Here is a 25,440-nt window from a genome sequence, read left to right on the forward strand (position 1 = left end):
AAACTTTCCCTTGCATGCCAAGATTGCCACTGGACTACTGACACAATGGTAATGGATTTACAAGAGATGACATGACTACAGACAAACGGTGATAACACAGGATTCACCTTTGTCCTGTCCTTCCTTGTGTATTTGTATGTCCCTTCAAACAGATTATCTGCAGGAGTACCGAGGAGCACTCATGTTGGAGAAAGATACAGAATAAAGTGGAGATCTCATGTGCGTGTCAGCACTGGGACAAGCTCTGTTCAACTTCATCAGTGACCTGGATGAAGGGGCCGAGTGCACCCTCAGCAAGTTTGCTGCTGATACAGAGCTGGGAGGAGCGGCTGACGCACCAGGAGGCTGCGCTGCCATTCAGCCAGACCTGGGCAGGCTGGAGAGCTGGGCAGAGAGGAACCTAATGACGTTCAGCAAAGGCAAGTGTAGGGTCCTGCACCCAGGGAGGAACAACCCCACGCACCAGTCCAGGCTGGGGGCTGACCTGCTGGGAGGCAGCTCTGCGGAGACAAACCTGGGACTGCTGGGGACAGCAAGGTGCCCATGAGCCAGCAGTGTGCCCTGTGGCCAAGGAGGCCAGTGGGATCCTGGGGTGCATTAGGAGGAGCGTGGCCAGCAGGTGGAGGGAGGTGACCCTGTCACTCTAGTTTGGCCTGGTGAGGCTGCGTTTGGAGCGCTGTGCCCAGTTCTGGGCTCCCCAGTCCAAGAGAGACGGGGAACCTCTGGAAAGGGTCCAGCTGAGGATGATGAGGGGACTGGAGCATCTGCCTTGTGAGGAAAGGCTGAGGGAGCTGAGCCTGTTTAGCCTGGAGAAGAGAAGACTGAGAGGGGATCTTATGAATGCATCTAAATATCTTCAGGGCGGGTGTCAAGAGGATGGGGCCAGACTCCTTTCAGTGGTGCCCAGTGACAGGACAAGGGGCAATGGGCATAAACTGCAACACAAGAAGTTCCATCTGAATATGAGGAAGAACTTCTTTACTTTGAGAGTGACAGAGCACTGGGACAGGCTGCCCAGAGAGGCTGTGGAGTCTCCTGCTCTGGAAACATGCAAAACCCACTTGGACATGATCCAGTGCGGCCTGCCCTAGGTGAACCTGCTTTAGCAGCGGGTTGGACTAGATAATCTCCAGAGGTCCTTCCCAACCACAACCATTCTGTGATGAAGTCTCACTGCACACTTTATCATACAGGAGTGAGAGGGAGATAAGTAAAACACCCCTCAAAAATAAACAGAGCAAATACGCTGCCCAACAATATTTTTGCTTCCCAAAATAGTGAATAAAAGAGTGAAATTCTGTATCTGCAGGAAAAAGGTGCCAGCAAAAGAGAAAGGCAGTCAAGTGCTTTAAATAACAACTGTCTCTGAAGCACAGGATGCACATATCAGCTTTCAATAAATTCAGTTGAAGGTGGCTATCAAGTTATTCCAGAATTTAAAGAATGCTGTTCTCTACACTCATGTGATGAAGGAAAACAAGTGACATAACTGTTCAAATTGAAACCAGAGAGAAGTGGATTTAGAATTGATCTTGGATTGAAACACACCACCATGTAGTTTAGTGGACATCAGTGAAGGCGAGAATTGTCTGATGGAAAGGATGGATACTTACGGAAGCCAATAGCTTTTCAACATTAGAAAGAATTTAAATGACAAGAAATGTCACAAGAAGTACTGGCCAGAACAGTGTACAGATTTCAAGCTGGAATTTAACAAAAACACCTCTTGGAGTTGTACCTGTTTGACAAGTATCATGTGGAAATACACATGTACAGGGAAAAAAAGGCAACAATTGCATCATTTGGTAGGCAATGAGGAAGAACCCACAAAGCCTGTATGGTAGGGGCAAAGAAATTACAGTAGTGCCACTAGCAAAGAAGAATTATTCACAGAAGCACTGAGCACCTTTGTGAAAGAATAACGGAGGGTGGGGGGGTGGGGGTGCGGGGTGGTACTTTCTTCAATCAAACAACTTTGATGACATAAAATATACAAAGATTTTTACTTGGGTAACACCATTTTGGAGTGTGGTAAAAAGCAATAAAGCATGGCCAGAAAGTTCTGAGCAAGAACCAGAACTTTTGAAGGCTAAAGCTAAGCAAACATGTACATTCTAGAAAGTGGAAGCAACAAATCTAGGTAAGAAGTTAACTGAAAAAGCTGATTTCATCTCTAGGCTGGCTCTACTAGATAAACAAAATGTATAATGATGCTTTGGAATGAGCTTTGGAATGAGGAACATGGGTAAAGAGCTCTACTTCTAAACCAGTTGCCGATTTACACCTGAGCAAAGTGTTTCTAATGAAAATCTTCAACAAGTCAATCAATGTTTCACCTCTTTGTTAGCATTTGCATCAGAAATCCTTTATATTTTCTACAGGTATGTGAGGAAGAAAATCACTGGCATAATGATCCTACAATGGTGTAATTTAAACACAAACATCCTTAGCACTAATAAAGCTTAAAAGTATCCAATGAATAAATCTTTAAGACGTTTTGGTATTGAAAGGAACACAACACAGACTAAAATGGGTCTTAAGCTCTCTCTGCCCTTTGCTAAAAATGCTCAGAAACTTTCTTCCTTCCCAGGTAGATAAAGTGTTTTTTTCCTTTTCCAGCAATCAGCAGAAGATCTGCAAGCTGAGGTCAAAGCTCAAAAAGCTTCAGCAGCTGTAGACTCTCTAGAACACTGGACAAACATTAATTGCTAAAGCTTTTGTCCAGAATGAAACAGACTCACCGGAGTACCCACTCTCTATATCACCAAGAAGTAAACTTTCAGTGCAATATGGGACTATGATTAAATGTATAGAAATTTCTAAGATATTTCATAATGTATATTTCATATATATGAAAATTATTCAGGGGCTGAAAAATATCTAAGATAAGGGCTAGAAATACCCTGAACTGGCCTATAATGAAAGGCCAGAAATGGAATCTTCAGAGTTGTTCCATATGCCAAAAACCACAATGAATAGGTCAACACAGGCAGTGCAAAATATTGACACTGCAGCTCTAAGTAGGATAGATTTGTTTACGTTGCTTGAAAAAAAAATACACTTCTTTTAGATTAATATTCTCATTTTGCTGAGACAGCAGCTCCTAACGAAATGACATCTAAGCTGGTGACAGTGTATATGCAGTATTTGTACTAGATAAAGCACAGCTGACAGTAATATCTGATAAAGGACAATCTATTAAACAAAAGTTTAAGTTATTCTAAGTAATGGAACAATCTAATAATGTTATCCTCAAGTCTAATGGAATTAACGGACAATAATAATGCAGATACTGAAAAATGTGCCTAGTCAGATTCCAATCCATGTGAAACACAGCAGTATCGCTAGTTTCTTTAATCGTCGTGGGCAAGTTTTGGTAATTTTTGAAGTGCTACCAAAGAACATACATAGAAAGAAATTAATAGATAATGTATATATGGTATTAGTAACACTTGGGGTTCCTTCCCATTGCCCCTGCAATGTGTGTTATCTGAACATTATTGTTAGTTGCAAGCCTTAAAGGATGCAAGTGATTATGGGATTGCTGGGTACTATAACATGGGAGGAATGGGGCACTATTTCAGTTTCAGAAAGGAAGAAGATAAGAAGCATTAAATTTACCTTTATGCCTAAAAGAATCTTGGACAAGTAACAATAATGCAATATTTAGAGAATCTAACATCAGAACACAATTCAGTCAGACAAAATGGTCTTTCTGGCTTTGACTAATAGCGGATTAAACTTCTTAAGTCTAAGTAACAGTGCAAACCAGCTCAAAATCTAACTGGATTGAGTAATAAAATTCACTATTAGGTTGGTTGCATATAAATTGATATTGTGTTGAATGCTAACTTGCTTTTTCAGCCATACCATTACAGAATCTTGGAAAGAAATGGCATTGTGGACTAAAGGGCAAAGTTTCTAAGTCCCATAACAAAAGAATCAGACAGAGCATCATAAAGCTCTTCCACTTCCACAAGAACCTGTCCAATAGAGTATTTTTTTGCAGCACCCTAAGAAACTGAGTGATCAGTAACGAACTAATTTCCCAAACTGCTGGGCACTCTTCAGCCATGGTCAAGGATGTGCCGTTGGACTCCATCTTCTGTCAGGGAAAGAACACTCCTAAAATCATAATTTCACTAATTCAGAAATAAAACGCAGGGTTTATTACTTGAGAGCCTGGCAGCTGAACAGCAATATGTGAGATCTACCCTGTGAACAGTATGTACTGTAGGCAGAATTGTTAGGATGAAGGAAGACTAAAGATGAAGCCAAGACTCCTGGTGAGATCTATCAGATGCTTATTAGCACAAGATATTTCAAAAGCTACATGACAGAAGGGATAAAACAACAGAAAATAATCTCGGATAGTGTACCTTCAAGGAGGAGACACAGAAATATCAGTGCTATGTGTGAATATAAGCTAAACATTTGTAAATGCAGTTCTGCGGAACAACTGATGTAAAAAGAAGACAAAAGTACTGACCTACTTCACGGTTCTTCGTGTTCTGACTACCTCATACAAGCTTTAAGGCTAACAGTTCATCTTCATCCTCATTCATTCAAAATCATCATCCAACTTTCTACTGAAGGCCTCCCTTTCTCCTCATCTGCCAAGAAACCTGAAAAGAGGTTATTAATGTAATGCAATGTGGAAAAGCAGTTGAATGAAACAGTGTCACGACACTTCAAGTATGGTGGAAACTTCTTCCAAGAATCTCTGTATCAAGTCACCTTTGATGTTTATAGTAGGCTTGCAGCTCCATCCCCCCAGTTAGCAAACTTCTGTGCATATCTACTGAAGAGAAAAGAAAGAAAAGTATCTTTGCCTTGGGATAAATGAAAAGGGATTTCAATTATGTCTGTTCTTGACAATGTCTAGTATGAGAGGAGCTTGCTGAAGATCAGCTTCCTGGCAAGATACAAGGGAAGAGAGACCTTTGAGCATAACTATAATTTTGTTAAGATGTTAATTAACATCTATATTGATCCACAGAGGAAAGTATACAATAGAAAATTGGCATATACTATGTCTGGTGCTGGAAAGTCATTCATAAGAGTACTCAGGCTCCACAGGAAACACGGTGTTATCCCTGACACAGTAAAGGGCCCTAAAACTAAATAAGATATGTGGCCATCACAGTACTCTGTTCACTTGAAAGACGAGGTAGGGAACTATGATTCTATTCTAACTCAATGGCATAAAGCAGAGAGTAGATAAAAAATGGGACATGAATGACATGTTTATAAAGACTTTAAAGGAGAAATAACTTAAGCAAAATCCTTTAAGGGAATATTCAATAGAAGCAATATGCCAACAACTTTGTCTAAAATCTCCTGCACAAAACTGCCGTAATCAGACATATTTGTCTTTTAAGCTCTCTCTTTTTTTTTTACATCATTTATCACTGCAAATATTGATGCATTTCAGTAATGCACTATAAACTATTTTAATCTCTGCTGAAGGTTATATGGTAAGTACTTTTTCTTAAAACAAAACAAAATACAACCCCTCTCAATATTTAAATGAAAAGATGGTAAATTTCTATGCGTCACACGGCAACAGACTTCTGCACGAATGTAAAGATTTTTCTCAGCTTTTAAACTAGCTAATCTTCAAATAACTACTAACCCCAAATATAATGCATAGAATTTACATAATTTGCCGTTCTTTGAATAGCTGGAAAAGGCAGGAGTTTTTAGAGTAATTTTGTTAGGGGATGGTCTTAAATAACCATGACTATATACAGTCAAGAATCAAAGTGTATGGTAGAAACTGCAAGGTCCAAATTGTTAATCCAACAAATGGTTGACCAGGAAATGCAGCAAGTATTTACAGTGTTGATTAGGGCAAGAGAATTGAGAACATTCTAAAACACATGGAGCCCAACAATGCAATATACCCAACCAATATTTATTGCTGCCTCTGTAGAAGCAATTTCCATTTTGATGCGTTCTCTCACACATGATGTTCTGAAATAGTTAAGTAACATGAAAAATACATGTTCAAGATTGTATCTGTCACAGTGGAAAATACAGCATTTATGCAGCATTACATAATAAAGCCACTGGTTTATGGACCCAAGGTCCTCTTGGAACCACCACAAATCTACATATTGTCATACGGTGATAGATATTTATATTTGCATGTGTGAATTAAAAAGAACCCACGTTAATAACCAAAACAAACAAAACAGTTATTGAGTCTAAAGGGCAGAGGAAATTTAACAGTGTCATTTGGCTGTGGTAAAGGTCAATATCGGTTCACAAAATCTGTCTAGAAGGCCACCTATCTAAGCCAACATTTTATAAAGATGTTGAGGAGTCTGTTAAAACCACCTAATTCCAGGGGGGATGCCAACACTAAGGGTAGACCTGCATTTGTTCTGTACTTGAAAGACAGCAGAACTGCAGGGAGGGAAGCAACTGCTGACAGTTCTTTGCACACTTATTTTAGAAACTAGGAATGAATTAACTCCACCAAACTGTTTATCTGGCCAGTCTGTCTAGCAAGTAATTTCTAAAATTCTTTCATGCTAACGTACATGAACTTATTAACACCGATTTTTGCCAAATAAAATATCATTTCTGTGGAGATAATCAATGCTAAGCGTGGAACTCCATAAATCTAGGGAACTCAACAGATTTAGGGAAGAGATTATATGACATGGCATCTGCAATAACAGATGACCGGACTGGTGGTCTTAGTGGTCTCTTCCACTCTTGTTTTCCAAAACTACTACATATAAATTAGATACCAGGTTTCACTAGTAGCTTAATCCAGTTTTGCACATGAATATTCAGAGTTGAAACATGAATACTTCCTCTTACTACATCATCCAGACTATGTAATGCTTATTTCAGCTTATGGATAAGTCCTGCACACTGACACAGCCATCCCCCTCTCTCTTACGCTCTAATCTAATGGTACAATTGGTCCAATGAAGGATTAGACATTGAAATTTCTGATGTTCAGAAGTTTAAGTAGAGTTCTCCCACCCTTAAGTATCAAAGAATGCAAAAAATAGACCATCCCTGCATGTTTTAGCCGTAAGCATTATGTATCTTCTACCACATATAAAAATCAGCATGCAGGGATATTGCTACAAAAAGTTGTATCTAATCCAATGTTCTGATATCTCTAAGTAAATTTGTAGACATTTCACATTAAAAAATAGAAATGGACACATAGCTATCCACATCTGTATATATTGCCATGTAATTTTGGAACACTACATTTGATAAATGCAGTATATAAAAAAATGGAAGCAAAGCCCCCATAATTTACTAATAGTATGCACTGTTTTAGAACACTTTATAAAATCTTGATTTAACCTACCTGACATCCCTATAGAGCTGAAAAGTATAGACTAACTTTCAACACGCAGAAAGTGAAATAAACAACAAAAAACCAACAAAGCAGCACAAAATCCCAGGCCTCCCATTTTATAATAGTGAACTCTAACCCACTGAAAAGCTACTAGTCTCATTTTGGGATGTTACCTCCTGATCTTCTTGACCACTTTTTCATGGAAATCTCTCCATACCCCCACCCCAAGAGAAAACCAATATATTCAATCTGATGAAGCCACCTGTGCTTTTTAATAGCCTTGCCTGACACAGAATAGGTCTTGTAATAGATGAGATACATAAATGGAAAACCATTCAACATTTGAGAAAGGTGATGAAATTCACTAGCCTAGTGTCAATTTTTAATTCCTGCGTTTGTTTTCTGAGGTTTTTTTAAAGGCCATTCATGAAATATTAGAGATGCCTGTCTTATATTAATGTTATGTCCTCTGACATCCACTCAGTGAAAGACAAAAAGATGGCATTAAGTTTTAGTAGCAAAGTGAAATGTTGCATGGTGCAAGGTGACCCAGTCTCATTTTACAGATTACCAAAATATAATCAAATAAAACCTATGATCTTTACACTGGCAAAAACAGTGTGGCAAGAGGAAAAATATAATTTTAAAAACTTAAAAGATCAATTGAAACGAAACCTACATATTTGTAACATATAAGTCAGTCCTTTGCAGTGATCCAGTCCTTGTAAGAGCACCTGTATTGACAGCAAATTTTAGTACAGGCACATTCAGCTTTCCCTACAATTTTGTCCCACCACTATATCCAATCCAGAAGAAATGCCCCAAACTCAATTAAGCTGTTTGATTACAATAAAAATAGTCCTTGCTCTTCATCTTAGTCCTAGTATCTAGTGGCTGATAACCCATAGTTCACAGGTCTGACAATTGTCTGACTGCCTTAATCCACACCTGAGGGGGGGGGGGGGGGGGGGGGGGGGGAAGAAAATAAAACTCTTACCAGTCTGATGTGTGTGCAATTAAATTATACCAAGATAAACTGCCCTGGGTTAAGATTACAAGAAGAAAACTTAGGAAACACAGATTTTGTAAAACAGATCTAAACTTAATTGATACAATTCTCATTCAGCTTGTTTTTGATTGTTACTGTGATTTTCATACAGCTTTCTCTAATGGGCTTTCTGATGGGTACTGACAAACTTGAGATATTTCCATGATGAACTTTGGATGTAATCCAGTATGGCAATTCCTCCATTTCTAAACCCTCACATTTAGTCCTTCAAATCCATTCACTGAGAGCTGCCTCACCTGCCACTCTGATTTCAATGCCTCCCAGACCCTCATCAGCTCACCTCATCTATCCACTGTCACACAAACTTGGGCTCGATTTGTTGAAATGGAGGAAACTTCTACTGGGGTCGAACGATGTAATTTGGGGCTGAAACTAAGTGAAGCTTGCTGGTTTGGATAGATCGTTAGGTGAAATTCTGTCAAACAAATCCTGAAAAAAAAAAACAAAAACCAAAACAAAACTAAGAATTCATGCTTGTATTTTGTACGGAATGACTCCTTTCAAAATAATTTCTAAATGTTTTAAATTAGTCACAGCGGGCACGGAAAACTGCAAGCAAGATTAAATTAAAAACATCTTTTTTTATTTTTAATTTTTAAATGTCCTTTGTGAAAGAAGATAAGGCAACAGCTAAACATCCCACAGAGTTACTCCCTTACTTACATATTTATTGTTTACACAGTTATTCCCTTGCAGTGAAATTCTCCTTTAGCACAGAGGTTTACATTATTACCAGGACAGACACTGAATCTAGAAGGGTTAAGTTCCTTCTTCATCTGTATTTGCAAAAAGAAACCCAAGAAAACAAAACCCTTTGAAAGCAATGACATTAAAAAAAATAATAAAGCTTTCTTTTGAAAAAATCAAAACTGCCAAATAAATGTATCAAAATGTAATGAATGTTTGTTATTTTGTTTTAAAAACGCAAGCTCTGTACCAACTGCAGCAACGCTTGCCCTTGCTGCTGCAACCCAATCTTTAGATCTCATGAAATGATGGCACAGTACAGAACTCAAGTATTACAGCAGTGCTGGGAAACGCGTTCAGGACTGTAAGATGTTTGCAGCATCATTGTTTTAATTCTGGAATTTTACTCAACAGAACCAGTCAAATTAAGGCAGTACAAAATTGAAAAATTTAGTTTTGCCCTGTATTTACAGATGTATAAAAGAAGAAAGGATGAAATGCCAAACGCACTTTTACTGCACAACATTATGTAGACAATACGGGGCAACATACTTTGTGTAGACAATGTAGCCCATGTGACTGATTCATGGGCTGATTCTGATCTCGGTACATCAGAAGAGCCCTGTAACCCAGTATTTCACTCCAGCGCCCCCCCAGAAGGCATCAGCTAGCAATGGACCTGCCCCAGGCAATGGTTGACAGTCCTTACTCTAATGTAGTAATGGCTAAAGAGCTGGCAGCCTTGAAATGGATGTTCTTCATTTACCAGACATAAGGCACAGGGAGAGAGAGTTAGTGAGGGGGTGCATGATGGAAGCTGCAGAGTTAAAGCACACACAAACACCCATAACTTAAAAAATGTACTATTAATACATTGGGAGACCTCACTGAATGCAGTTTCCTACCCAGTCTGCCCAGATTCGTGCCACTAAACACAAGACTTAAAAGCCTGGAAAAAAAGATAATCCAACCATGTGGAAGTAAAAAAAAAAAACACCCTCGGTATAATAAAACGACAATAAAAATCCCTTACCAATTATTGTACTACATTCTCAAAATAGGAATAGTGTCTCTTATGCCCTAATTTTATCACTTCCTTTGCCCCACGTTAAAACACCAGTGTAATTATCCTTTATATAGGTAGACCGAGGTCCCTGTGAAAATCTGCTCAGGGTGATTATTTAGTTAGCTTTTTTATTTGTGGAATTTAGGCAAGAATGTTTCAAGCTGTTTGTCAAAATAACTGCTTGATCTGCTTTAGTATTTCTGTAATTGTTAAAAAAAAATAGCATTTTCTAGTAAACAAAGGGAGAGTAAGGTTAAATACTCTAATTACCAACTTGTAAGAAGAGTTGAACATGAAAGTTGTGCAAAGGGTTTTCTAATTTTGATGTATTTGGAGTCAATTCTCAGGATTTAATGACTGCAGTATACCTGGAAATGTAAGGCACAGCAACATGATATTAGTGAATATTGTTCAACATTACCATAACTCATTTAAACACTACTGAAAATATTTTGTTTCTCATTAGTAGTTTTACTTGTACATTTATTATTCCACATTCTGATGATGTTCCAAGCACTAGACTTCACAAGTGACACAAATACTTCCATTTTAAGAAGAAAGATTTCAAATAACTTGATTTACCTAAGAGAAAGTTCACAATGCTGAAAACTTGCCTGCTTTTTCCTAGCTAGAGACCTGGTCTTTACAAATAAAAAATAAATTAAAAAAAAATGAAGAGGTTTTTCCCTAAAAAGTCTTCCCAAAGTACTCTAGACCAGAGACGTTAATAAGGAATTACTAACATGGCTAGACCCCATCTAGGGGAGCATCTCAATTTAAAAACTTCTTTATGTACTTAATTAAAACCACACCTAAATATAGTTTTCCTAAATGAGGCTTTTATTGTACAAGCAAAACAAAGATTGCTACTGAAAAACTATCCTGCAAATGATGCAAAAGCACCTTAAACTCATGGTAGTTTCCCCTAGTCATACATTTTTTCCAGTTCTCTCTCCAACTACTAATGACTGAGCAGAGGTATAACTCTTACAAACAATAAAATCTGCATTTGCTACTCCTCTGCCTCCAGCAGTTGACCACAGCTACCACCACCATTACAGAACAAAAGGCACAGTCTGGTGACAGGGTGAGGACAATGCAGCAGTGAACCTCTAGAAGACACAGCCACCCCCAGCATCCCACAGCCACTCTCTGGCAGCTCCAGAAACACAACCCCAGGACCTGGCTCCCAGTCACACACCCCATGAGCAGGCCCACTGGTCCTTTCAGACCAAGGACAACCATTGCAAACCCTTTGCCTACGTTCCTCAGTCCTTCCTAACTGTCATTAAATATTGCTAGGATGCAACAGCTCTCTCACCTTCCACCACACCAGCTGTACTTTGTGAGCCTGTCAAAAAAAAAAAAAAAAATATTGGGGTGTTTTTTGGCAAATAATAGAGCCTACCATTCTCTTATCTCTGTCTTTAATACCATATTCCTTTCTGGATGAATGTTTCTGGCAGTACCACAAACAGGACTCTTCCCACTGACTGATTCCATGAAGATTGTGTCTTGGAAGGTTCTACTTTTATAATTAATTTTCTTTTTAAAACTTTCTAATTCAGTACCCACAGCAGCATATGTATTCCTATGAAAAACTCTACATAAATTTACTGAAAATTACAATTTTAAGACATTTTCAATATATGAAATTTGACAGGGGAAAAATATTACTTCCCTAGAAGTTGATAGAGTGATTAAAAAAACTACAGAAGGATTATCACTGCCTATTAAGTGTGATAGTTTGAGCAATTTCTATGGAATCTTTTCTTATTTTATTCCTATTAGATTCATTAGCATATTTCCAGCTAATAACTAACGATTGTCTGCTGTATAAAAAAAACCTCCCTAAATCTGCTTCAATGGCTAGACATTATGGCAATCAGTAAAAACTTTCTTATTTCTCATTCAATAGCTTTACACAGTGCAGAATTACATCCCTTTGGAAACTAAACACCCTGCTGAGCATTGCAGCCTAGTCCCACAGAGCCTACGGCACCTTGGGCACACGCTCCTTCTGCCACAGTGCCTGCAGCTCCCGTGCAGCCCCCAGCCCCACACTTGTGGGATCTCACACTCTTCTCTACCAGCCACGGTTGGCCTCTGCCAGGAGACAGATAGTTAGGCGGGTCTTTGATGCAAGCTCTCGTGTTTCTTGTTATGGTCATTACCCTTGCAAACGTATTTTTTTGTTTCACTTGTATGTTCCTACCTCACTTCGGTCCTCCAGATACCAGATTCCCTCCTGGTTGGCGCACCCACTGTTTAGGTACCTGAGAATGGCTGCTAAGCCTCACGTCCCCTGCACTTTAGCAAGCAGCCTACCTGGCAGCTGCAGTGCTACGCCAGAATTGAGATAAGTCTTTTTTTTTTTTCCTTCCTGTTTATTTATATTATTTTAATGGCAGACAAACAATTTTTCCACATTAACAAGTGGTTTACAATATCATGTAGTCACTTTCTAGTTAGTAAACCATTACTTTAACATCCTCCATCTTGTCATAAGATCATGCAAAGGCTTTCTTGCTACACAGTGACAATCAATGTTCTCTCCTACTGAGAAGAACTCAAGCTTGGTTTAGTTGTATGGGGTTTTTTTCCTCTAATTTTTATTTTTGTGAATACTGGCATAACACATAAGTTACTCTTAATGTTCTTCTAAGTGATGTTAAATGCTACACAAAGTTTACATGGCAAGTCTGTAACTCTTAATGCATCAGATTTTCTACTTTAGTGGTTGTTCACCTGGTATGATTTCTTAATGGATTCTTTTTAAAAGAACTAGATTGTAATTAATTGCAGCCCATGATTATGTACATGAAAAGAATTGGTTTGAACCTTTACCCTTGGCATACACCAAGGTGAAAGAAAAGATACAGGTTAAGGCTTAATAGTTTTACTTAGATAAATGGTGACATTTCTTAATAGAACCAAACAATTCTATGTTTTGCTCATCAAAGTCTCTCTCTCTTAACAAAAAAAAAAAAAAAAAAAAAAAAAAGTGTGTCAAGCAGGTATCAGAATTGAGATGTACTCACTTCACTCAATAGAAATATGTCTGCACTCAGCACGTTCCTTTGCATGGAATAGGCTCGTACATCGAAAAATTCAGCAGGCTGTAATTGTTAAAGAGCCTTCAAATATTTATTTAGATTGGGTATCAACCTTTCTTATAATTCTTTTTTTTTTTTTTTTTGCTTCCAGTTACTAACCTTTGCCTCCTCAGAACAGGCTAAAATGTCATGTAGTTAGTCTGTCCATGGGAGAGTTTTCCAGAATATAAAAAAACAAAAACAAAACCCACCCTGCTGCTGTTTAATGCTGTTTGTGGGGGGGAGGGGGAGGCTCTACAGAGCATTTTCACACATATACTCCTATCAGTAGTGTTCTCTATGGGCTAGTGAGCAACTTTAAGCTAGCATCTTGAGTTTTTAGATCTCTGACAATAAAGAACCATCATATTTAAAGACAGAGAACTTGAGCTCTAATTTTTCAGAGTTCTGTCATGTATTCACAGGAGGGCTGTTTTGAACTTGTCAAACTAAGTCTTGAAGGAAGGGACTCTGAAAACAAGTTCTTTTTATCATCACACCAATTTTTGTGGTCTACGTTTTTCACCTGTGATGATCTGGAGTCCTGTGGACAGATTTCCAACAGATTCTACCAGAGGATATGAAAATGCTTCGGAAACCTCATTTTAAAAAAGTAAGCTGGTGTTACCATCATCAATCTGCTACTGACCGAACTGAAAACAATTTCAAACACACTAATAAATCCTTTCTTTTTTGTCCCCACTACTTTTTCAAAATTTAACCCTTTCTACAAGTTAACCTTGGAGCTTCAGTAATCCCATCTGACTACCACAAAAATCACTGTCTGCTAGATCACAGTGCTCCTCAAGTACCTTTTCGTAGCCTCTATTTTGCCACCTACAAAACAGGGTAACACTTTTGGAACTGTGTTTATGAATGCCTAAGCTTGAATGACTGACATTCTAATATTGCCTTGTGTCCATCAGCTAAATTATGAAAAGAACAGTCTTATGCCTCGCTGTATTTGGAACATCCTATAATTTCTATAGTTTAATCACTGAAACACTTAGCATCGCAAGGTTCCCTTTTCCTTGCTCAGTATGCTGAAATTATTCATCTCTCTGAAACCATTCAGCTAAACTTTTTTCACCATAGTAGGAATATTAAAAAATACCTTGGCTTGCTGTGTCTATTTATCAGAACCTGAAATACTCTGACAATTGAAATTCCAATTTGTTGCTGTGCTGGTCCTGTTTTAAGAGTAAAACTGAAAGGCACATGGTTAATAAAACAACCTGTAACTGCTTTGAACACTATCTCAGAGCCTGTGAACATACATCAGTGTGTTCATTACCATCTAGCAGGAGACAGTCATCCTTAACAGAAACAGATCATGAGGAAATGCCATAAAAAACAGAGTGGAAGTTGGATTTCCTGTTTATTATTTAAAATGTGCACTCCGCAACTGTCAAATTAAAGGAGAGCTTTACGAGCATCCGGAGAGAAAGGAACAGGGGCTCAGTGGCAACTGTGCCAGCCCCACACAGCACCATTTGCAATATGGTCCTGAGGTACCCATGCAGCGCTCCATTTGTAGAGCTGGATGTAAACCAACTCCTGCAGCTCAGGCCGAAGGATGGGATGAAAAAAATCCCAGCTCCCCCCAAAACTCACATGCATCCCCCAGAGCCGGCAGCCAGCACCCAAGAGATTTCCAGAGCAGAAGGCGGGGAGGGAGTCCAAGGACTGGCTCTGCCAAGAAGTGCCCTCAAGGAAATTCTGGCTTGCCTAGAGGGGTGGAGTGTTCACCTCCAGCCAGGCTGGAGAAAAAGCACATTGGCCACTTTCGTGGCTGGGCGAGCTGTCACAGCCATGGTTTTCAAACAAGGTTGTAATAAAAGTCAAGAGAACTGTTTCTCCCGACTTCATCTCTCTTGCCTTTAACTGCATGCTCTTCACATGTGCTCTTACAAAAAAGTGGGGCATCCAGCACAGAGAGACTCAAATCCCAGCTAAGGACTTTGTGTGCTATAACTACGCTGAGCACAGATGAAAGAAAATTTGCCTTCAAAAACAGTAACAAAAAAGCAAAGTAAAACACCTGATCCACATTGACATCAAACCCAAAGTGGATTCATAGCAAATAACTCATACAACTGTCAGCAATCTTCACTGGAAATATGACAGCTGACACCTTTGCTATTACATATTAAGTAATCATTATAGCAAATAATAAAACCCAGTATTTGTAAGTTTATTTGAAAGTGGTGCTGAAGTATGAAGAACAAAGCCAGAACCAAGTATTCCAGACAAAAAAAAAAAAAAAAAAAAAAACAAAAAAAAAACCACCCAAACTAGCTCTGACATGGAAATGTGTTCATTTAGAAAACTTGCTCAAAACGTATGTCCTTAACTTTGCTGAAAAAGGCTCTCCCACTCACATACATAGGTCTGCCTACATGTTTAGAGCTAAGGACATGCACATTTATCAGTGGGATCGAGGCTTTAATCCTTCCTTTTGAGGCCTCAGTAATAAAGTGGGGATAACCACGCTTACTTATTTTGTAGGGTGTTGTCAAAATTAATGCTCACGGAGCTGTCACTAGGTGAAAATCATTATGGCTCCCGTCCTGCAATTGCTAATGCTTGGGCTGCCTGCTGCACACACACTGAGCCCAGCGAAAGCTAATTGAGTCCGCTGAAGGTGCAGCAGTTTGCCCAGACCCTATCAATAAACTGTTAAGAGTTTAAAAAACAAAACAAAACCCACTATATTAAATGTGAACACAGCACAATTTTCAAATGATCCTGCAGACCAGAGCCTCTGGGGCTAAGCATGGCTCAGGAAACCCATTCATAACAGAATACAATACAATATATATAGGGAGAGGGATATAAACCACAGGTATTAACCCAACTTATTCAGCATAACTCTGTGCACTCCCAAACACACACTCACAGGCAAACACACACCTAAGTGCATACAGCACCTGAACTACAACAAATCAATGATTGCATGTATGTAAACTGACAAAAACATAGACACACAACTGATGCACGTTACATCTTCTATCCTTCCCTAAACATAACTCTCAGCTGAAAGACACGGCTGGAAAAAAAATTGTACTTTATGGTCCACTTTGAAGAATGCAAATGAAATTAAGGAAAGACCTGAGCCAAACTGGTTTCCTCATCAATATATCCCACAAAACCAATTTAACTGACGTCAAATTCAAATAATTCACCTGACGTCACGCTGGAGAAGCCAAGCATGAACACCTCACAAATTATTATTTTGATCCAATTGTTAGAACAGAATTACAGCAAAAACTGCACTTTCTACAGCTATTAAAGCAGTGACCCTGGCAGAGCATGCTTTTGTGCTGAACTTTTTATATCACCAAGCCTATTAATCAGGTGGCAGTTCAAACTGATGTGCTTTATATAGTTGACCCTGGCCAGTGCTTTAATTACTTGGCATTAAATGGTAATTAAGACTTTCCACATTCAGGTTTAATCCCAAAAAATTAAGTGTAAAATCCAGTAATTTAATAAAAGAGTTGTGTTCTTCACTGTGCTTCAGCCTGGACACTGAGGATGCAGCAATTTACTATTGACAAGCACTAAAGGAGCAGGTCATTTCACAAGTATAGTGTGGACAAAGGTGAACCGGGCAACTGATGAAATCTGTGGCCAAGGCGAAATAGCAATCTCTGAGCCAAATGGTAATAAAGTTACTGAAATGAAGCAGTGTAGCTTCTGAACTGTCATAAGGAGGATACAGGCTTCTGGATGGTTTGGCTGAAGTAATTAACACATCATTCCCTGAGAGTCAATCAAGGTGGTTAGCCCTACCTCTTTTTGTATGCTACACCTGAAAAGCAAAAATACATGTGTAAAACCAGCCAGAAACGCCAGCAGTTGTGGGCAACGTTTTATGAAACAGTATCCACTTCTCAGAAAGTATTTACAAAATTTGCAATAAGCAGGGTAAAATAAGAGTCATGCTTTAATGTTCTTTCTCATATTATCAAATTATATCTCCGTATTTTCTACAACTTGCAAGAATCAAGCAGAAATGCAGTCAAATGTCACTGTCCAAAATTCCCTGCTAAATCAAAGACAATTACTTCCCTCAATAGCTATTAAAGGCAGATAGTTCAATCATTGGGGAGGCAATCTAGTGTATAGGACACTGCAAGAGGAGCCCGTAGATGTAGGCTTAACTTGCGGCTCTGCTACTGACCTGCTATATGACCTTGGGCAAGTCTCTTCACATTTCAGCGCCTCTTTGTGTCCCTATTAACCTTTGTGCATCTTAGCTATTTAGAATGTAACCTCTCTGACGCAGAACAGTCTCTCACTACATGTTTTTACAATACCAGCACAACAAGGTCACCATCTTGGTCGAGACATCTAAGTGCTACAGTAATCCAAATAAATAAGAACAATATATTCAATTATTCAGAATCCAACTTGCATTTATTCAATTTTCCCTTAACATCTGGATAGCTGAGACACCACCACAGATTAGAATGTGCATCCTACATCCTTTTAATTTTAATGTCTTACCTGCTGTTCGTGTAATTGAAATTTGTATGGATTTTCATAAAGCGAAGAACACCTAACCCACTGCCTAAACCACAAACAACGGAATGAGCCACTGGTGCCCAAGTTTTTCAGAACACATGGGAAATAAATCATTTCTCTGAAAGGAGAAACAAGAAGGTCCAGCCAGTATAAAGTTTGACCCAGCAAAGTGCTTAAGCATGTCCTTAAGTTTAAGCACGAGTAGACCCACCGAAGAGCTTAAAGTAAGCTTAAATAAGGAATCCGAGCTTTTCAGATTTTGAGGAATATATATATGTATATATATAAAAACAACAAAAACATGAATGTAAGTATTTTAGTATTCACATTGTGATATTGTGCAATATGAACAGGTTTGTGAGCAAAAATACTGCTTCCTTTAAAAGCAGGTAATTAAATGATGGATGCTTCTTCATACCAGCCATGCTCCCCAAAAAGCACACACCACACTACATATGCAATTCAAAGGCTATTTCAAGTACATGCGTTTTCTTTCTCTATTTCAATTGTACTTTGAAAGTATTTAGATGTGGGAAAAATTAACACAGGTAACTCTGTGACAGGTTTTCTTTGAATATACTGTTCAATCAAAGTATATTCTTCATAAATTCTTCTGTATTTTTAAGAAAAACCCGAACTGAGCTAAATGAGGAAAACTATAGGCTGCAAGCAGAACCTAGAAATAAAACTAGTAAGAAGAAAAAGTAGGAATTGCAAACTAAGGATTTTATCTGATTTATTTACTTAGAAGTTTGAACCCAACAAACATCAAAAATTCATATGATAGCATATGAGATCAAACTATCACTGGTTACTTAAACAAGTTTTACAGTGGAATGCACACTGACAGGAATCATTCTTCCTTTTCCTGATTCAGATACAGATATTTGATTATGCTCACCTTCAGTTCATGCTTTTAAATTCTGATTCTTTGGAAATGAAAACAAACACAAGATAAGAAAACACTAAATACTCCCAATTGGAAATTGTTACAAAAGCACCAGTAGCAGAAAAGAATTGTAATTAAAAATGTACTGACCCACAAAGGAAGCACCGAACAATTACTTTTACAGTACAAATTTTACAAATCATCTAAAATCCTACCTGAAGAAATGGCTCAAGCCTATGCAGATGTCGATATATCAATAACATGCCATGAATGACAGTAGAATAGTAACCATCATTAAAAATAATAATAATAAAAACAAGATAGAAAAAGTAAACCCCACATGTGGCTTAATAGTCACCCTTTGAAGAAAACTGAAGGCTCTAGGAAAATAGAAAAAGAAGTCTGCTGTCTTCCCTCATCTCATAAATTTTTAGTGTCCAAGCTCAAGCTTGGGGTACAATATCATTTTTATTTTTCACACAAGAAATCTTGTTCATAAGTATGGCACAAAGGTAGGATGAGACAATGGTAAAGGTGTTGAGGAGGCTGGAATGTGCACTGCTTATTGCCACTGTAAAGGGATTATCTGAAAAAAATATTACATAAATTCTTTGTCTATTCAAAATATCTAACATTTGTAGCAATCACAAATGCTAGTGAAAAGCAAGAGAAAACACACCAAGAACTCATGTAATAAAAGGAGTGTCCTTAAAGAGCTTTTCTTCTTCTGGGAATTTAAACATTGGGACAATTTGGAAGATGTAGTTTCTTTAGCAAGGAGCTCAGTTACCATAACTGATACACAATGCCAGCCTTAGAATTCTAATTGTGTTTAATACAGTTTCATGTTGCATCAAAGTACAAAATCAATACCATTTGTCCAGCAAAGAGGAAAAATGGAATCTATAAACTGCTCTTATTGAGTAATTAAACACCTATTATTGTCATGAGTGGTGAAACAATGAATTTGATAAGACAAATTTTTGCGAGAAAACACTGCAGTGATTAATACCTCCCTACGTATTAAATAAAAATGACTGCCTTTTGTGCGGTACTGCTGGCAGAAGAACAGGAATGAGAGAGAAGTAGTTGCCAGTGCCACAATAACAGGCTAACCTTGAACTGAACTCCTTTCCTCAAGAAATTAAATGCTGTAGCAGGACTTTAAATCCCTCCACTTAGAGCTCATTTGTGTTCCACGTAACCTGCAGTTCCTGAAGAGAACTCATTATCTTCAAAAGGAGAATCCTTTTATAATTTCTTTACAAATGTGTATATTGTTTCTACAAAAAGTATTTCATATCAGAAAAGGGATAAGAGTATTAACAGTGTAAGCAAGGCAAAAAGGCTCGTATCATTAAGACACCATTTCTGCTTCCTGGGAATTCAAACGCCAGCTACAGTGGTATGGAAAAATGAATGAGAATGAGGTTAAAGAAAATGTACCTTTACAGCAAAATTTTAATCTGTTAGACTGATGCTAAACTGCACTGGTCTTTCTGCTGCTATATGCTGTATTTCTATGTATAGACCCCCTCCCCCAATGCCCCTCCTGTAGCTTTGGCTTCCTATTTTTCTTTTCACTTAGAATGATGCACTAGGAACAACTATAGAGTACAAAAGATGAATCTATGGATGTGACACTTGTAAAGGGTAACCCTATTTCACAAGTGAGATGGGACAAAAAAGAAAGAAAAAAGGCCACAGAAGCAATAACTGCTCACTGAATTACCATTAAATTGTAAGATTTACAATCCAATGTACAGTAAGTGCATATCTAATGGAGTTTGTCCTCTAAAAGAATATAAAGTAGATCTTTGCAGCATAAGATGTATTCAGGTTAGTTTTTTTATTTATTTTTTCACTTTTTTTTTTTTAATTGAGGCACACAGAAAACAGATGTGCACATAAATTCCAGAATTTTTATACGTATTAAAACCAAGTCAAAGCCAACATTAAAATATGATAAATGTAGTATGATTAGTAGGATCTGGCTTTGTATTTTCAAAACATGCTCGCATTCTACAAAGAGAGATAAAAGATGACTTTAACACAGCCAGTCAATACTGCTTTCACAGATATCATTGGTAAAAGCAGTTCACATATTATAAATTCAGTTTATTGCTCTGATCTACTGGAATTCAACGAGATGACTGAAATGACTTTTTGTGGGGGGTGGCAAAGCAGCTGCTGACCATTTCCAACATCTTCTAAACAAAATGTCTGGACAGGAGTTCCCGATCACTTTGTTCATTACAGCCTTAAATAAGCCACAATATTTATTTTCATATAATGAATGTAAATACAAATAAGGCTCATGCACAGCATTATTATTTGTAAACATTTTTGTCATTAATTTCACTGCTGTTATTCCTATGAGCATAACTGTTGAGTGATTTAAGTTTAGAAATCAGCAAGGCATGTCAAACAATTATTTAAATAGAACCAAACTTTTACACGAAATACCAGGCACATTCCTATTATATTATATTACCAGGGTATAAATAATCACATGTTTTACAGGATGACTCTGGAAAATCCAAGCTTGCAATAAACCCCAAAACTATCAAATAGACAAAGGAACTTTTGGGTAGTAAGCCATTCAAATACCAGCAAGACAGATTGTGTTCTGCACACTTAATTTGAATTAATATTTTTTTCCTTAGATAAACTTCAGGCTTCCACATTTCCACAAATAGCACTAAAACTTTTACTCTCCCACCTAAAAGGAAGTTTGCCTAACACACAAATTTTCTTGTTATCTGGCTTTTATTTCAGAGGATTAAAAAGCAACGCACAAGATCAGCAACGATAGCCTTGTTCTCTCCAACCTCAGTGAATCAAGTTCACTGGAGGTGAAGCAGTGGAATTATCAGTACAAGTGGCTGTGTCATCAAAGCTTTCTGAGAGGTAGTGTATGGAAATGCCTAAACAAACAGAAGCATAAAAGCTGTCTGTATAGGAAAGGGCTCTCCCAAGGCTTTTCATTAAAACAATTCCAATTGCAGCTTCATGATGCAGCATTATATTACATGAGAAATATAAAATCTTGACATTTTTCTAAATGTGAACGGGTTAAAGAACCTCTCCACGCTACAGTGAGCCTGAGAATTTCCAGCAGCTGATGAAGACCAGTTGACCACCTGATACTTTTTCAGCAGGGTGATAAAATTAAAGGATTGCTTTGATTTGCTTGAAGGATTACTTTCTATAGTTAATTATTTAAAGTGCACAGTCTTACAAAAGGGAAAAATATCAAGAAGGTTAATGTAGAGTGAGCTAATTGCAAGCTGATTACATTGTGCAAAGCAAGAGATATTACTTGTGTTACATACCATCACAAGGACTAGCCTATTCCACCCTGCTGCTGCAGCAAACAAGCTGATTTGCTAACAAAGTGGTCAGCTCGGGCACTTGCACAGCATCTCGGTAGGTCCACAGGCGACTGCTTCCCATGCAGAGAATCTCAAACTCCATTTTCCAATCTGATTACACGGCTCCTTATTCCAGCAGCCTTAAACCTTCATGGCAGTTTACCAACATTTTCATCACTTTTTCTTTTACAAAGCAAAAGAACCTGATAAGCTCTCAGGTACCCAGGATTTCATAGTCGATGGCTGGCAGGCAGCCAGCTTCCCTCACGGCACAACTGTTTCGTGCCACAATGCAGAAAGCACACTGAATTTAACAGATAGCGCAAAACTATTAGAATTTTGCAGTACGTACCAGCAAGCAGCATGTTTCTGTCTTTGCACACGTAGACAGTTCTGTTTAGTCACATTTATAACATGCCTAAACCTGAAAAGATGGGTTAAAAAAAAAAAAAAAAGAAAGAAAGAAAGAAAGGAAAAAACAAGAAAAAAAGAGAAAACAGAACAAATGAAGACAGACTACTGCCACTAAGTCAAACGAAGTGTGTGCTCAAGTTACTTCATGGCAGTGCTGCCAAATTACTAGGAATTGGGGACAATACTAATATTTTTTGATAAAAACTTAAATTAAGAAGAAGGAAAACAAATCTTTAGATCAAATAGAAGTGTTTGACAGAAACTGAAACATTATTTTAACATTAAACCAAATGCAAAACAGAGACACTTGTCTATTTTTGGCATGTGAAATGCTTACATAAAGCATTAAAATAGCCACAAGATATACCTGGGTTTATATATTCTCTAGCTCAGAAATACCACTTGAACGATGAAAGAACAAAAATGCAATTCATATTGGCAAATAAGAAACATCTTTCTAAAATGCTTATTCTGATATATATCATGTACTGTCTAAAAATCTGAGGTACACAGGAAGAATTATAGACACATATGTAAAGTTTTATACATACATATATATATAAAGAAAATAACAGAATGCAGGATGAGAGTTCTGGAAAGAGATTATTCTACAAATCTTAAGGATTTGAATAAAAAGAAACCCAATAAAAAGCAAGGGAGAAGGAAACTCCCTTATTTTTGGTTAAAGAAAAATACGTTAATATTAAACAAACAAGTTTTTACTTATTGCTACCAAGGCTCACTCTCCCATTCAACGAAATTGGTTATCCAGGTATTATTTGCATAAAGCCCAAAACAGCCTATATGGAACTAACGTAAAACGAAGTTAGAAGTGTAGAAAACAATTCCCCCATGCCCCCCCAAGCAAGATAATTTTTTTTAATCAAGCAGATCAAACCAAAATTCAAAGGAACACAACCCATAAAGTATTCTTAGAAGAAGAAATGCAATTTTGCATATAATCACTTTCATGATAAGAGAATTGGGGGGAGGGGTGGGGAATGAGGAGGGTAAGACAGTGAGTTACAGGGGTGGGGGGGGGTGGGGTGGGGGAGTACAACTAAGCTGGCGCGATGGCTCAGTACTCCAGACCACCAGTGCATTGACCCTCTGTATCTCTGAGTCATTAGCTGGAATCCCAGCTCTGCCTTTCGGAGTAGGGATTTGAACTCGCACACCGATGCGGTGCGATTCGGGATCTCGAGCGTGCCAGACAGAGGGGTCATTCTTCTCGGTGCGGAGGAGGCCGGCGGCCCCCGGGGAGGGCAGGGCTGGATGAGTGACTGTCCCCGGCGCTGGCACTGGACATGCTGCTGACTCAGGCAGGGACGCTGACAGGCACTGCTGCTTCTCCCCATCACTCCTGCATGGAGTGTTTTTAGGCCGCTGGTGCTGACAGGTACATGCAAAATTCAGGGGGAAATTATCAACATATCCTTCCTTGCCTCTGTGTGTATTTGTATATATACATCCCTGTGTGCAGCTATACAAATGTTTGCATGTATTTATGGAGACACACTGGAACAGGCTAAACTGGCTTCTCTGCAGCCTTAGGTAGTGCTCAGCACTGCCAAAATATTCCTACAACAATTCTTCTTAATACAGCTACAGTTTTATATCTATGCACACACAGAGGCTACATATGCATATCCTACACACATATCATTCACACACATGTAGTACTGTGTGCAAGTAGCTTTATCTTTAAAATTGCATTGCTAATTTAAATGGGAATTTCATCTCCGGTGAAATAAAACCCACATTTGAACCAGCTTCTAATATCAACAAATTATTCACATTCATGATTCCTAGTAAACTATTTATTACAACTGTAAGCAACTGTAAGGTTTGAGAGGGTTTGTTGCTTGCAGATGCAGGTTGTGGGGGTGCCTTCCCCCCCCCCCCCCCCCCCATTTTGTTACCCCTCTATGATTTATTGGCTAGTGAGCAAACCCACTTAAACTATAGTTGTCTATATGAATCACTAATTTTCATGTTTCTAATTAAAATGTAAACAGTGTAATGAAGACATCAAGTTTTTAGGCAAATGTCTCTTCCAGTGCCACTTGGGGTATGGTAATTACTGAAGCAGATCTATGGATGCTCCCGAATCCTCTGCAAGTCCAGATTAAAAGCATTACTGCTAAACCTTGCTTTTTACACCAGGGAATTGTGTTCTCTAACCTATTCCCAGTTTGCTTAGAGATGCATATCTGTACAAGCGTTTATAACTAGTCATTAAAAAAAAAAAAAAAAATAGAAGTTTATCACATAAATGGAAGAGTTTGTGAGGGAAAAACTGTGATTTCATTTAAAATAAAATTTGATTTCACTTTTATGATTACACATAACTAGCATAGTAAAGCCTGTGCTAAAAACTTATCATCTTAGTGCTTCCTCCAGAAAAAGAAAAATAGATTAGGCATCACTAAGAGAATTCTTAAAAAAGCATAAATGATATTTCAAGGCTGTATTAAAATTCCTGTTGTTCCAAAATGCTTGTTTCACAGTCAATTAATTTAAAAATATATTATTCAGGAAAACATTAATAAAAAAGAAACCTATTCACTGACAAAAAAATGCAAATGGACATTGCAAATACAAAATGCTTGATGCGCAACTGAAAAATCTGTTGTCGTATCTATTCCAGCCTTTATGTCTATATCTGAAATTTGTCAGAATTTATCCTAAAGCAAATGACCTCTCCTACATTTACCGAAGGAATACAAGTCCTCTCCTGCGTACAACTGTTAATTGAGCCTGTCTGCTACAGAATCTCTTTCCTCTCCAAATAAGCCAGGATACTTGTTTTACATATTTACTGCCAAGCACTTGAACAATCTTCTATTTTATTATAATACTGGGTCCCGTCTCCCCCCCCCTTCTGGAAGATTTTTTTTTTTCCCTGTACTGTGAGTAGTTAAAGCTGCAATCCACAGTGATATAAAGCATCTAAAATGCCTAATACAAGAAAAGGTTTTTC

The 25,440-nt window shown here is 38.1% G+C and overlaps 1 protein-coding gene across 5 annotated transcripts in view; it reads right to left on the minus strand.

The window, feature by feature from the left end:
• Positions 1-25,440, minus strand: part of FIGN (fidgetin, microtubule severing factor) — a 106,465-nt gene that overhangs the window by 61,454 nt on the left and 19,571 nt on the right. For 2 of the 5 annotated variants that reach the window (XM_040604088.1, XM_040604090.1), the window contains exon 2: positions 8,683-8,831. The exons of 2 other annotated variants lie outside the window; for them this stretch is intronic. The gene's annotated coding sequence lies outside the window, so the exon portion shown is untranslated. Of the gene's footprint in view, positions 1-8,682; positions 8,832-10,425; positions 10,511-25,440 lie in introns of those variants that run through there. One more of the 5 variants, XM_040604091.1, reaches the window with a different exon arrangement.

Source organism: Falco naumanni, chromosome 8 (genome assembly GCF_017639655.2).
Source record: "Falco naumanni isolate bFalNau1 chromosome 8, bFalNau1.pat, whole genome shotgun sequence".
In the NCBI taxonomy this organism is placed as follows: Eukaryota; Metazoa; Chordata; class Aves; order Falconiformes; family Falconidae; genus Falco; species Falco naumanni.